Source organism: Prinia subflava, chromosome 1 (genome assembly GCF_021018805.1).
Source record: "Prinia subflava isolate CZ2003 ecotype Zambia chromosome 1, Cam_Psub_1.2, whole genome shotgun sequence".
Taxonomy (NCBI): Eukaryota; Metazoa; Chordata; class Aves; order Passeriformes; family Cisticolidae; genus Prinia; species Prinia subflava.
The window spans coordinates 40,633,180-40,648,895 of NC_086247.1; positions in this window are offsets into that span (position 1 = coordinate 40,633,180).

The following is a 15,716-nucleotide window of genomic DNA, read 5'->3' on the forward strand; positions in this document are numbered from 1 at the left end:
AACAGAGAATAAAAAATTCAGCAAGATGCTTAAACGTGTTTGTGTGAGTTACCACAGTTGTTCTGCTGACCTTAATGGTGCTATTCACATGCTTAGAGCAAGGCCTGCGCTCAAGTACACTGCTGAATCAGCTCTTGTGTGTGTACTGAAATATAACAGTGATTTCTGCAATCAAGGCCAGTGCCAAGCTCTGGTACACCCCTGCCTGGAGTCAAGATATTAGACCAATGCTGCTGTGTGTAGTAGCTGGCATTGCAACTCCTCTTCCCAGGGCTGCTGAAGATGAGCAGGAAGCATCCACACAAATTGGCTCATGCTGCTTCTTTAATAATTCATGTATTTTTGCTCTCTTCAATAGTTAATGAACCTCCCCCACTCTCACCCTCGTTCTCTCTCCCTCTCCCATTCAGTCAGTTTGTTGTGGTTTCATGTATCTAATCCATCTGTCACTCGATTATAGCTATCGAGCACCTGTTATGGATTTCTAGAGTTTCATTCAAGCTGTTGACAAGTTATTCACAAATTGGCCCTTGTCACACTGTCATCGTGTGGAGTGCACTTTAGTGAATTCTTTTGGGTACACAAAATAATGAACAGAAGACAGCAAGGCTTGTGAATCAAGCAGTTTCCTATCCCCAATATTTGAAAAACTGTTAACTAATTGGAAGTTTCTTGTGGGTGATATATTTTTTAAGCTCTTTCCTTAAAATATTTTGTCTTCTTCATGCAGACCCTTTTGCATGAATAAGCATAACTTGATTGAGCTGTCAGGACAAGCTTTGTTGACAGTAATGCCTTATTCTACACAGTCTATGTTGCAGCTGTGACAAGTTGATCACTGCTTCTTCTGCACAATGCCACTTGCCACACTGCTTTGGTACTAGCAGGGAAAGCAGAGGGCTGGTTGACTGACTAGCCCTCAGTAGCTGCAAGTATCTTCTCCTCGGGTGGTTATTTGTTTTATTTTGCCCTGAAGGATACCAGGCAGAAATTAGGCAGTGGAGGTGACAGAGGTCACTGTCCAAAAGTGAAACATCTCCTGAACAAAGGGCTAAGAAAAGTTAAGGTTAAAAGTAGGTTCAGCTGTGTCTTGAAAAGTCCTCACTTTCATAGCAAAATTTCAAATATCTCAGTACCAGAAGGTCTAGAAATACATATTTTTTTGGCCAGTTTTTACTTCTGCTCCCATATAGGTGATACTTCCTCCTTAGACTTTTGTCCTGCACTGTTCATGTAACTCTTCTGTCTGTGCTCTGCTTTCACTACCCAGATACTCTCATTATTACCAGCTTTTAGTATTGTAGTAAGGACCTTGAAAGTAATGTGGTACCAGGGTAACATTAACATAAGCTACAAGAGGATCCTAATATATTCTCCCAGTGCAGTGCATTAGTGGTACAGAAGAAGGCATTTGCAAATACAGGCAAAGTGATTGATCTGTTTGCAGCTATGAGAGAAGTTATTTATGCACAATTTGGCTCAAAACAAGTAAATGTAGTGCATGCATATCTGTATATTTAAAAACTATTTTGCATCAATGAACATATGTACATTTTTTTTAGTGTAGTCTGCAAATCCTTTGAATAAGATTCCAGGGCTTCAGTGTTTTGATCTCTGAAGACGATTTTTTTTTCTAAATTCAAAAGGAGAGAAACTAAGGTTTAGCAATTGCCTTGTCCATATGGGGTGCAAATGTAGCATTACAAAATTATCTGGCAATTGCAAAGGGGCTAAATTACTTCTGCTCACTTGTTAGATTTCTTAATGCTTAGGATTTTGATGCTGTAAGATCCATTTTTCTTTGTGGTTGCACAGGGTGACATCCAGCTGCCCTGATCATTGCTCTGATAAACCAATAGGCGGCAGGACTTCAAAATAAACTGTGAAATAATAAATCCATGTTCCATTATAAAGAAGTTTAAAATACAAAGTGCAGCTGCCTCGATAGTCAATAACAGTTATCTCAGAAGAAGCTATTTTTAGAGTTTTTTTGTATATGTTTATAATAATTTAATGTTCAAATCTGTGCACTGCAATTCAGATGCTCAGAACAACTTCCACTTAAAAAAACCCAGAGTTTCAGGGAAGTTATGGATTACATTTGTAAGGACATTTAGGTATTAAAGGATGCTGATAAGCATCCATGATTTTTAAGGCATGTAAGATTCAGATTCACACAAATACTTAGATACCTAAATATTTAGTCACTTATGCTGTGTGATACTGTAATACTCATCACTTTCAGGGATCCCAGCATTAATAGGTTATGATAATAAAATCCTTTTCCAAAATCAACTTCCTTTGAGCCAGGTCATACAATCAAACTACACATCTGAAGAGGCTTCACTGAGCATTTTAAAACCAGACCACGGTAAATCCATCAGTGCAAATCAGTAATGATAACTTCTCACTTGCTGCTATCTAGCACATTCAAATCAGCCCAATCCTAACTTCAGCACCACAGTAATGAGCTGCTCTGAACCCTGCCTCAAGCAAAGATCTTGCAAGCCCTCACACCAGGGTTTTAGCCTGGATATCTAAATGTATATATACTACTATCTAAACAATACCCTTCTACTACTGGCTTACACATCCAACAGTGTCTCCAGCATGCCTGAGGCTGTCTCCCACCACCATGGCAGAAAAATAAATACAGGGATACCTCTAGATGGAAGAAAAGCCAACTCCAGACTACCTGACAGCTGAGGGATAATGAGAATAATAGAATAAGTGAGCAGAGACAGCCTTCAAGACGAGCAGAGGTTTTGACAACTAGGGCACAGGCTGCTTAAGTAGTTGACTTGGCTGCACTGCCCACGTCCAGCAGAGCTCCCAGCCAAGGATCCTGAGCGAGGGGAGCCACCTCTAAACTGGCATCACATCAGTTGCTCAGACACATAAGCCCCATTCTTCAGCCTTGCACTATTGGCTAATTCAGGCAGCTTCCTCGCTCAGCTGTTTGCCTTAAAAAGCTGAAAATCCCTTTCTTACAAGCTTAGCAATTCCCATGCAGGGATCCCAAGCTGCAAATAGACACTCAAGTTGGTGCTAAAATTCCAAGCTGTGAGCGGTCGAGGAGTTGTGTTGTGCCAAACAATGCTGAAAACCATCTGAATAAATCCCTTCAAATCCTAAATCTTTCTGGCTGTCAGGAAACTAGGCTAAGGGGGCTTAAATCACTTTTGAAAATTAGTGTAGGATCCTAAGTCACTTATGTGCCTTTGAGAAATTTATCCTTAAAAGTTGGTGGCTCAAAAGTGATTTTCCTTCACAAGTACCTCTGCTAACTTCAGAAATCATCCCTATAGTGAGCATGGATAAAAATTATTCATAGAAATAAGGCTATCATGAGCTGTCTGAAAAAAAGAGAAGCATAAAACAGGCCCAACACCATACTGGTGTTCAGGCTGTTTCAATGAATTGCTTTGAAACAAAATGGTTTTCATAGGCTTTAAAAAAACCCAAAAAATCGTGATGTGTTCCTTTTAAATTTTTTACCATATAAATCCAAATGTTTTCTGAGTATTACTCATGGGTGCTCTGAGCCTTTGATTACAGGGTATTGTATGGTTTTGAATTGATTTTGGGTTTTTTTTTAATTATTGTATTGGTCTTTTGGGTGACATCAAAAAGAAGTCTCAGGTTTTAGAGCTGCTGAAGTATTGTACTGTAAGAATTGCTGCAACACCTCTAGTCTTATTTTTGCATAAAAAAAATATAAAGGTTTATAAAAATGGTATGTTTTACCTTCATTTCAGTTGTTGCTAGTCTTTCAGTGTGGTTTAGGGTTGTTCCTGTCTACTCTGAAATGGTTCAAGGAGTGAACAGCTTTGAGGAAAAGAATCATTCGCAGATGCAACTGATGAAGATTTGGATAGAACTGTATAAGTCTGGTCTAGATTCAACTGTTGGTTACACCAATGAAAAATCAGCACAGATCTCATTCTTATATATGCTTCTGATGTTTCTGCATTTCTCTAATATGCACTGTAGTGAGACATGGCTGCGCAGAACACCTCGTCTTAGTTGCCTGCTCTCTTGAGCAGAAACAGCCTTTGTATATCTACTAATTTCCTTCAAATGCTTTTCTTCTCAGCAGCTCTCAAGCATTTTAAAATAGGAATTTTTTCCTTAATAATGGGAGCATTTCCTATGGTCAGGTATGGGAGTATTCTACATCTAGTGCCATCTGTAGCATACCCCAAACTTTACATCCCAACCTCCATCTCACTTCCCATTTTCATGGTGTCTTCTCCCTCTACAATAACTTTTTTCCATACTTTAGAAAAGTCACCACTGACAAAGCAAGTCCATGTGGTCTCAGCAACCCAGTCCAGAACTGCTTTGGAAAAGGGAAATCTGTGAGAAGGTTGTCAGAACAGAACATGGCGGGAAAGTGAGCCAAGACAAAAACAAAACCAAACCAATGTGAAAAAAACGACACAAAAAAAATCCCCAAATCAAGCAAAAAATCTTTAGATCTTCTCCTGCCTTGAAGATTTGTGGATTCTCTCCTGTACATCACCATTTCAAGCACTGTTGGTCTGAGTTATCTCTGAGCTATACAGGCAGTCATGGGGCTGAAGTGGCTTTGTGGCAGGCAGTTGTGCTATTTCTTCCACTTGACAAGTAAAATCTCCTGCCATGTCGTTTTCCATTTGCTTCTTTTGTTCCTGAAGAAATGCTCAGTTTCATAAAAGCTGCCATGCCCTGGGAAATACCATGTACTCTTTCTTTTACAGAGCCTGTGCATGTAGATCTCTGAAGACATACAGGAGATTTTTGACTTTGCATAGAACAAAGGCTCCCAAATCCATTCCCGGAGAATACCTATGGGGGAAAGAAAAACACCAACAAAACCCATCTTACTTGCCTTTTGACATGTACTATAAAAACTTAGTGAGAAATAGGTTATGTGCACAAAATAAAGATGTACTGTATCAGCCTTCTTCTTTGGAGATTAACAATGAAAACTGATTTATTTTTGGTGGCACTTCCTCCCCTGGGCCTAGAGAAAATCAAAACTCTAGATCATCCCAGGAAAGGGTTTTAAAAAGTCCATGTATGCTATTTTTTTTCCCTTAGTTAATATTGTTGAACTTAAAGCTTGCATTAACTAATTGCTAAGACTTATATGTGGACTACTTCCTCATACATTTCTATTAAAATATAAAAAATCTTATTAGCATTTAAATAAACATTGTGCTTATTGCTTAGTGCTTATTTTGCTGTCTTTAATTCAGCAATCAACCTCTGTCTTACATGGAAAGGTTCACAGTAATGCAAAAATATAGCAGTTGAGGTCTAGAAGTATTTCTATGCAGATGGCAGGGTGGATCACTGCTCACAAACACATGTGTATGCATGCATATATGTATATAGATATACATATAAATAACTTGAGCAACTAGCAAATATATATATGTTAGTTATGGTACTCTCATAGCTTTATGTATAAATATAAATACATATATTATGATTTTGATGAGAATTATTTTGATTACCACTCTTAAGACAGTTGCACAAATAGGACTGTGTCAGAATGGTAAATTTTTGCATTTCCTGAAGAAGGGTTTAGAAACAATATCAAAGCCCACACAGGAGTGATAAATCGGGCTTGTCACAGGAACTTTGACTCATTAGTGGGCCAGGTATACATAAGGATGAGTGTATGTTTTAAACAAAAAATTGGTGTCATTTAAAGCCACTGTTTAAAGTATTTATTCTAACTCACTTGCTTAAGAACACAACACTAAAATCAGCCAGGTAGGTAATAGGAAAGATTCTCTTCCAATGATTTCTCACAGCCAAAGACTTTCACTGTCTCTATGCATCGACCTTTCAGCAAACATAGCGTGCCCTTAAAGGTTTTTTAGGACAATATTGGTGAGTGCAATTTTTTTACTTTAATTTTCATGCTACTTTGCTTTTGACTATGCACCAGGGATATTTTTAGATTATTGATGACTGCACCATCTGGCTGTATTCTATTAATATCAGTATAACTGAGTTTTGCAAACTCTTTCTCCTTCAGTTCAAACCCTCAGGCAACACATCTTCCCACAGCTACAGCAGGTACTCGAGTGAATGACCTTGCTTGCATTAAGCAACAGAAAATATTTGCTCATGTTTCAAGCAGCATTTCTACCTGTGCTTTTTGACAGTTGTGAGTATAGGACTTGAAAGTAAGAGGATGGAAACAGATTTCGAGGTTAATTATCTCTTACCCTCAACTCTGAATCCATCTGGATATTGCTGAATGCAGAAACTTGATGGCTGGGGTGTTGTTGGGAGTGTCATGGTCCAAAGAAACCCTGAAGGACCTTGCCACTATGAAGAGTTGCAAGGGGACCCTCACCAAGGAAGTTCAGAGTCAGATTTGTCAGTCAAGAGGTGGAGCTGGACACAGAGAAATTCCAATTTTTTCAGCCTGGAAAAATTCCTGACCAGAGGAATTTGGATTGAGGGTTTGGATTGAGATTTTTGTAAGCTCTTTTTCTCTTGGTTTCCAACCACCCGTTTAAGAGAAAGATTCAAATATTTCAATGCCCATTGCTTTGCTTTTAACACCAGTTTCATGTGGCTTGCCAGTTTGGTTTTCAAGTTCTGGCTACACTACATGCTATTTTCAGTACTTCCGTAATTTCTTTTAAAAAAGCATAGTAATGCACAGATTTCTCAAGAATAATGGATTAAGCACTTGACAACCTAGTTATACCAACTGCTGTATTTTGTTTTCATTGGTAATAATGCAACCGTTTAATCACAATTTTTTAATCCTTAGAATTGTGATGCTTTCTTGACTTGTTTTCCCGAGACTTAATCACTGAAAGCAAAAATTTGTTGACACAAGGAGTTTTGATACCATGGTGCTGAATATCCATGAACTTAAAAACAAATTCATAAAGTGAACTGTAAATAGAGTGTTCTGGTTCTTCTGCTCCCCATATTCTAAGGAATATTTACAAAAAAAAAAAAAAAAAAAAAAAAGAAAAAACCTCACAGAAGCTTTTGTAGGAAATTTATTAACAGAGAAAAGTTTTCTTATTGATACTGAATTTTTTGAGAAGCCTCATAAATTATTTGTCAAGTTCAACTCTGAACAAACTAAACATTGTAGTGGTGTCATCTGGATATACTGCTGTGTATAAAAGATAGAGAGCAATCCTTTTTGGGGATGTGACAACAGGACTTGAAACAAGGATATTTCTACTGCATAAGCTGCAAAACAACATCCTTTATCGGAGAGATAGGCTTTACCAACGTCTATTCATCCACACTGCAGAAAGAGTTGGCTGAAAACATAGTATATGATCTTTGTGTTGGTTATAAGCCCATGAATATAATTCTTATGGAAATTATTTTTATCTTCTCCAAAGACAAAATGTTTTGGAAACTCCCCATGGGTTTCTCAGACTGTTGGTTCATTAACTGGATTACTCCTGCAGTGTTTTAGGCTCTCACACTCTGGACTGAGCTGTGATTCTGTATCTATCTCCATTTCTTTCTTTTGCTGCCTTTTCCTTTCTCCAACCCACATTTTTCCCCAATGGGAAATAAATTGTTTCATATTTTTCATTTGAAGCTAAGGCTTCTTAAATTACTTCCATTGAGTTTTTTCCAAATCAGGTTCCATTAGCAGAACAAAAATGAAAACAATTCCTGCTGTGGTGAGCCTTAAGAAACGCTTTGTGTAATGAACCAAGACAATTGGTGATTGACAGTCAAGAATTTATGAAGCCAGGATACATCCAAAAAACCCTCACTAACAAATGGACTCCCATGTCTTTCCTAATTTCAGCAGTCAACCTTATATACCAGGTAAATAAATACTCAGGCTTAAAGATTTTGATAGTGTATGCCCCCAACAATGAAAAGACATGGTTAATACTTTTTCTTGGGGTTAAAGAAACAAAATTAACTTCAGAGCTACTATTGCAAACTCTGTTTGGGACTAGGGCACAAGCAATAGTAAGATGGGGGAAGACCTAATGTAGGTGCTAAAAGCACAAGGAACTTACTGTTACTACAGCAAGAGATCCCCAAGAATTTATGGGGGAGAAAATGCATGGAGCTAGCTGAGCTCTTTTGTTCTGGCCTGCTGCCAGCACTTCAGGACACCAGACAGGGTCCTGCAGAGCCACTTCAGTGTGTGGTTCCCATAGCAGCTGACACTTTATCTTCACTTTATCAACAGCCTGAGAGATGATATTGACGCACAGCACCTGCACAAGGACCAAGTTCAAATCATGTGATGTCCTGAACTATACAATCTTCCCAGAACATGTCTTGTGACAGGCTCTAGTGCTAAGGCAAACCAAGGGCACTTCAGAGAGGGGGCTTAAAGCAGTGGAAATTAGATATTCTGGTAAACTCCATCCTACAAGCTCTTGCATTGCACCAGCGATGGAAGACACAGGGTGGCTCTACAGAGAAGTGCTCTAACGTGTTGCACACGGATCCCCACAGCATTTGCAAGGTATTCATCTCATTCTGCATGTCTTCCTTGTGTGTTTGCACACCTAGACCTGGAACACTGTGAAGCATGAGGAGAAACACATCTGACTTCAGGGAATCCTAGAATGGCCTGAGCTGGAAAGGACCTTAAAGGTAACCTAGTTACTACCCTACGCCATTGACAGCTTCTCTGGGCAATCTGTTCAGTCCCTCACCATGCTCACAGTAAAGAATTTCTCCCTAATATCTAATCTAAACCAGCCCTCTTTCATTTTGAAGCCATTGCCCCCTCTTGTGTCACTACATGCTCTTGTAAATCACCTCTCTCCATCATTCTTGTGTCTCCCTTTAGAATGGAGCATAACTGGAAGGCCTCAGTTATGACATCCTAAAGCCTTCTCTTCTCCAGGCTGAACAATTAAAATTCTCTCAGCCTTTCAGTCTTTCTAGATAAAATGTTGTAATTTTCTGAAAATTTTTATTTGATATGCTTAAAATCTGGAATGGCAATGTCTGCTAGAAGATTCAGAAAATTCTGATCTAGGTTTTATGAAGTGCTACAGTTCATCAACTAACAGATAATCTATTAAAACTACAGTCATCAAAAATATGGTGTATAGGATTTTAAAAAGCCATTTAAAGTTCTTGGTTCCTTTCTATTTATTTTTCCTTTTTTTTTTTTCAATCAAATGAGAATATAGTATTGCAGGTGGAGATCAGATCAGCATTTGAAAAAGAAAGGAATTAAATTGGGAAGGAGTGCATAGACTTTTTGGTTCAGAGAGTTCACACTAGGAGTCATATCAATTATACCATCCCACAAAATGTTCCCATGGGAATCTCTGAGTATATCATAGACCCATTTCTCTTTTGTAGGCAGTGAACACTTAAAACTGCCATAGATACAGAGGAAACAGAAAACCTGCAGCATTTCATGAACAGGCCCTTTCCTTTGCATTTTTTACACCCTTAAGTGTAAACTATTATCTGCTGTTACTGGACTCCTCAAGATTCCACCTTACCATCAGGAGAAACTCAGATCTTAGCATTCCAAGTTAGCCTTTAATCACAGGCAAGGAGGAGAGAAGTGTGATGCTGCAAGAAGGGCTCATGCAGCTCTTTTACACCACAACTGCATTTTATTCAGAAAACTGGACTATTACAGCTTTTCACAGGGAGCTACTCGACACTCCAGTAAGTGCTACCAAAAATCATTTGATAAGAAGCCCTTCTCTTTCCTTGGTCCATTTTACTTCATCAGGCTTTATTTATATGTAATGCTTTTGTCTCTAATTGCCCTTCAAAAGTTTACAACCGTATTGATGCTTGTAAGAAGTCAGGCAACTGGAACAGGTGGAGAGTCTTCAGCATAAATTACAAAAGGATTAGGCTGTAATTGAAAGGAGAACCTAACCAGCAGAGAGGAATTTCTGGTACTTATGAATCAAATGTATCTTGATCACCTCAACCATTTTGATCTACACCTGCTAACTGTAGCAGAACTGGAGAAAAAAACCGTTCTTCTTTTTAGTACCATGGGAGGGGATTGTTCTTTGCAAAGGTGTGCACCTACAGAGATGCTCTGAACTCAGAGCTTTGGCACAGCTTTTGCCACTTCCATTTGCTGCATAAAGTGATTACAGCTTGTTTTGTACATCTCACATGTGAGACTTTATGAGAAACTCAATCAGGCTGGCAAAAACAGGATGAAGTGGAAACAAACTTAATTTACCTCTAGAAAAGAGGACTAGAAGCACAGGCCTTGAAAACTTCTGTGTCAAACGAGGTTGAGCTGTCAAATATAAATATCCCCATGATTAGAGAGGACTATTTTATGTCTCAATTTGGGATTTCGGAAGCCTTCATTCTAGCCAAGCCTTTCTGGAGGATGTCCTAAACTCCATAGCAGATATTCATTTCAACTAATTACAGACAATCTGTTCTGGAGAAAATGAGTATTAGTACAAGACTGAAATGCAATAGAAGACACATATGAGCCTCTATGCAACATTCCCCCTTTCAAAAAGCATCAGAAATTTTTGTTCATTATCTGAAAAGGAACCTCACCTGACAATATAAGTAGCCCTTCCTTCAAACTTCAAAAGCCACAACCTCCCCTCCAAGCTTCTGGCTCTCATCATCTTGTTCCTTTTGAAAATTTTCTGTGATTCTTTTTCTGATGATAAATATAAGCTCACAGAATGAAAACAAGGCAACCACAAGAGTGCCCCTGTTTCAAGTGGAAAGCACAATCATGTGCCTCCTAAAAATTTCAGGTTGTAGTGTAGGATCCATAAAAAGCCCATCCAACAGATATGAAGGAGTTATCCTAATCACAATGTGGGTAAAGGGAACATTACCCACATCACGACTTGTGCAGGTGTGACTGAATACAAACTGCTAATATTTTTAAAGTCTGCACTCCATGAAGTTAAAAAAAAATACTGTGATAAAAATAGAAAGACTAAAATACCACTTGTTCTTGAAAAAACCCATCAGAAATTAATTTTATACTACTCAGTTTCTACTGAGTTAAACACAAACTAAGCACTGGTGAGACCCCACCTGCAGTTCTGCATGCTACTCTGAGGTCCCCAGCACAGGAAGGATCTGGACCTGTTGAAGCAAGTTCAGAGGAGGCCACCAAGATGATTAAAAGGATGGAGCACCACTCCTATGAGGAAATGCTGAGAGAGCTGGGATTATTTGGCCTGGGGAAGAGAAGGCTTCAGAGAAATGTAATTGTGGCCTTTGAGTGTCTGAAGGGAGCCTGCAAGAAAGACAGAGACTGCTTACAAGAGCGTGTAGTGACAGGATAAGGGGTAATGGAGTCAAACAGAGTAGTCCTCTGGTTTAGTGAAAAGTGTCCCTGTCCATAGCAGGGGATTGAAACTAGACAATCTTGTAGGTCCCTCTCACTATGAGTGTAAGGAAAGCTATCTAAAACCAAGTCACAGACTAGCATTTTACTAGTTTTGGAGTTCTAGCATATTCCATGAAATGTCAAAAAAAAATATTAAAGATAACAGTTGACTACAGCATCCTAATAAAACTTCAGAACTAAATTTTAAGGAATTTTTACAAATCTCAAGAGATAATCTCAAGAGATAATATAAAGATTACCCATCTGACATAAAATTCTGAAACATAAAGCATGATCTCCATTTTGCTGTCCAAGTTTTATCCTGAATTTACTCACTTTAGTATACTAAATAGACACATAGTTATTCTGCAATAAGGACATCCACATTTTTTATTTATTAAAAATAGGATAATATCTATATGTTGTAATGCTAGACCATGGTGCATTTCATTCACTTTGTGCAATGAAGGTGTATCAATGCCAAAAGCACAATGCTAATAATCTAAGAACATTCATGCTACAACAGTGAAAGGTAGATAAAGATGCATTTCACTACCAGACAGGAGAATTTCTTCAACATTCTTTAGCTGATCTGTCAAGTCCTTCATTGAAATTTTTAGTAAAGCTGTCATCTTACCTTTAATACAAATCTTCATCATTCAGTCCATTTTCTCCTCTCTCTCTCTCTCTTTCTAGCTCTCTTTATTTCTTTCTCCCTTTCTCTCAAATACCCTAAAAATAACCTTCAGCTTCTTTAAAACATAAAGCTTTGGCGTTTTGGAGAAACCGTAATGAGCCAATAAACCCAATTTGGAGGCTGGTTAGTACCACATAAATTAATTTCCCTGCTAAATGATCAGAGTCACATCCACCTTTTTCACTACCATCTGCCTCACAACAAAGTTGGCACTGTACTCCTTTGAGAGGTGGACTGTAAAAGTGTCATTTAGGAAAGGCTTATTAACAAAATCCTTTCTAAGTTCCAATTTTCCTGTTCCAGGGTAATGATCACAGGCAGCATATATACTGTTAGCAGGAAACAGTCAAATCTCCATATGGCATGCACTTAAATAAATAATATTAAAAAAAAAGGAAAAAATGGAATATGTGTATGGATCTATACAAATATTCACCTTCATTTTAAGAGATTTTCCTATGTAGTTGATCACAACAATTCTGCTAGTTGTTAGTTCTGCCTATGAAGGAACAGACCCTGCCAGCTGGGGTATTTCTCACTTGCCTGTGGAGTATGTAAACAAGCCCTTTGCCCCACCTATAAAATGGCACAGGCACAAACCACTTTTCCTGAGCTTGCTCTTAATTCCACGTCCCCGTTGTGATGTGTGACAGACATTCAAAGTCACTCACCTGGCCATCTGATTTAGCTCCTTACCAGAAGTTGTAAAGCCGGAAAGCATCCAAACGTGGTTGCTAAATTCTGATTAAAAAACATTGTTCTGGAATTTTTTACTGGAGACTAAGGTTTTCTTTACATTGAGAAGCCTGCAGTGAAGGAAAGGACCTTTCAAATTTTGACAGGGACTTTCATTTTGTTTTTCCAGTAATGAAAAATATAGGGTGACAAGGGACAGTACAGAAGTAAGTTTTTCCATGTGAAGAAGGTAAGGAAGAAGTTGAATACTCAAGTTAAAATGTACTTTTATGTGTTTTGCTTTTCTGGAGCAGAGTCAGAATTAAGCAGTTCCACCAAATGGGATTTTATTTGCAATGAAGTTATTTTGCAGTTAATGGTGCTGTTCCTTCCCAGGCCGAGGTGCCAGTGGACCATGAGCTTTCAGACAGGGGAACAGTAACAACATGACATACAAGCATCGTGTTATTTTGTTCTCTTTCATTAAATGTCCTACAGCTTGTTGTTCTACCACACAAAGTGTAGATAGTAGCCTTTGTTTATTTTCAGAAAGAAGATGTATTTTTTTTCACCAAATTTTCAAAACCTCCATTTTCTCCCCCCTAACACTAGCCCCAAATCCTGAAGCAGTAATAGTAATTACCTGGGTTTCAATGTTCTCGCCTTTCTAAATAACTGGAAAATACATAATTAAAATAGTTTCCATAACTTTCTATCTTATTACGCATAATTAGATTATTTAGTATTATTTTTCCCTCTTAATACTTATTTCACCTGTTTTGCTAATATAGATGTTCTAGGGAGAACTGTGTTTTAAGCAATGATTTTCAATAAATCTACTTAAGAAACTCATCAGACAGTTTGAGAAAAAAAAACAGTAGCAGTAACCACATGAGTCAACTTTAACTTCAAAGAAGCGTTTGAAACCACACTGTGGATTTCTAATCAGCTTTCTATCCTCAAAATTGAATCTAAATGACTTTAATGTAAATTAAAAATAGCAAACTATGTGACAGCAAAGTTCAAAACCTACACCACAGAATTACTGTCTTTCTTTCAGATCTATTGTCTCTCTAAATTCAGAAAGAATTGAAAACTTCCTTTTTCTCCACTGAAAATTACCACTGCCAGTAGACCATCTAGTAAACTTTTTATATTGAATCTTTAATTCACCTTTCTTAAGGCCACAATAATACTAGAAACTCCAGGGTACACACATATTGCAGTATAATAACATCAACATTAGTTAATAACAAATCCAAACTATCTCCATGTCTCAGGTGCAGTAAACTGAAGAGGCAGAAGCTTCTGTTTGCTCCTGCCAGTAGCACAGGAGATCTTCTCTATTTCATCATTGTGGAGATCAGTGCAGGTTTTCTGCTCATTATGGGAGACCATTCTTGTTTACCCTGTCTTCACTGCATCCTGCCTCTCAGATCCTGAAAATATGGATATGCCTATTTTGAGCAAGGAGAGTTGGCTTAAAAAACCTCCCTGGCACTATTAGCTAAACTCTGTGCTCTAGGACTAGGATGAGCACCTTGAGGTCTCTTCAGTTTGGTTAGGTCCAAAAACTGGCAAAATAATTGTCTTGCATTTTCCAGGAATTCCAAATAATTTCCATGAGAATAAGGTTTAACTGAACTCTCTGGACTCCTCACACCTGGTCTCTCTTTCTCCATGTGAATTATGGAGTTCTCCAACGTCACAAAAATGGAAATTTACCCTAGGACAGAAAACTCTGGGTAGGTTTCTGTCTGAACTGAGGAAAACTTGTGAAAAGTGCTTTCAAGTTACAAATGGAGCTTTCTTAGAGCAGGAAGTGTAGCCACCTACCCCTTCACAGCTGCCTCTTTGTTAAATGCTGGGTGGTTGAGAGCTCTTTGCTACTGGCAGCACTGCTGAGCCACGTCCTCCCCTAAGGAACAGGGACCATTGCACTTCTTAAGAAAGAAAAATACATTTTCCTGGGGTTTTTGGTTGAGTTTGAGTTATGGGAAACATTCTACCAATGCTTTAAAATCAGTGCTTGCCTTTCTCTTATTTCTATCCTCAACACCTTACAAACACAGCCTGTATTTGATTCCTGCTTTACATCTACAGAGCCATTTCACTGGCAGCTATAAACATAGGATGTGTTATACTGGTCATTAAAACCCTGATCAGAGTATCCAAAATCTCAGTTTGTCAAGCGAACATTAATCTGGTCAATTTTCCACCATGTATGTGATCAAAAGAAGCAGAACTCTGCTAGCCCGTCATGCAAATAAAATTATGTGCACAGGGCACACTATTGATATTATCACCAAAGACCTACTGCGTATTCCTACAAGGCTATTTTAATGTTTCTGGTGTATCATACCTTTTTATAGACATGATTGCTGATTTTAAAACAAAACCATTTCTCTTAGCTTGCTAAAAAACAAACCTAAAGCTTGGAAATATAACTATTATTTCTGTGTACATATTTTTGGCACAAATACAAATTCTTTTAGGGTACATTACTTGGTATTCTGCAGATGAAAATGAGCCTGGTCTTTGCATGTTTTCAGCTGACTGGATGCAAATCTTTGAAGATGCAGAAGCTACATAACAATATTTAAGATGACATACTATTTGGAAAGCTTGCAAGACATTAATCTGATCACAGCACCATGTAAAATGTGGCTCTTCCATTTCTTATTTTGTTCTGAATATATCCAGACATTAGATATCCTGGACATTTTGAAATGCAACTGTGAGTATACAATGCTCAGAGAGAAAGAAGGCCTAAACAAGTCCACTCTTAGGTCTCTCATTTGTCTGCTCAGTTTCTACAGTCAACTGACTTCAGCAAAACAAGTAGCAGGATGAAGCTGCAGAACCTGAACCTGTTCCCTCCTTCTGGAGGACAGTGAAAGGCTGCAGTTACTGCCACCAAGAAGTACCGGAGATATATTTTGGAACTGTTTAGATGCTCATCCTGAATTCACCACAATATAAAGTAGATATGTATAAATCTCTTTCTTGGAAGTAACCACACAG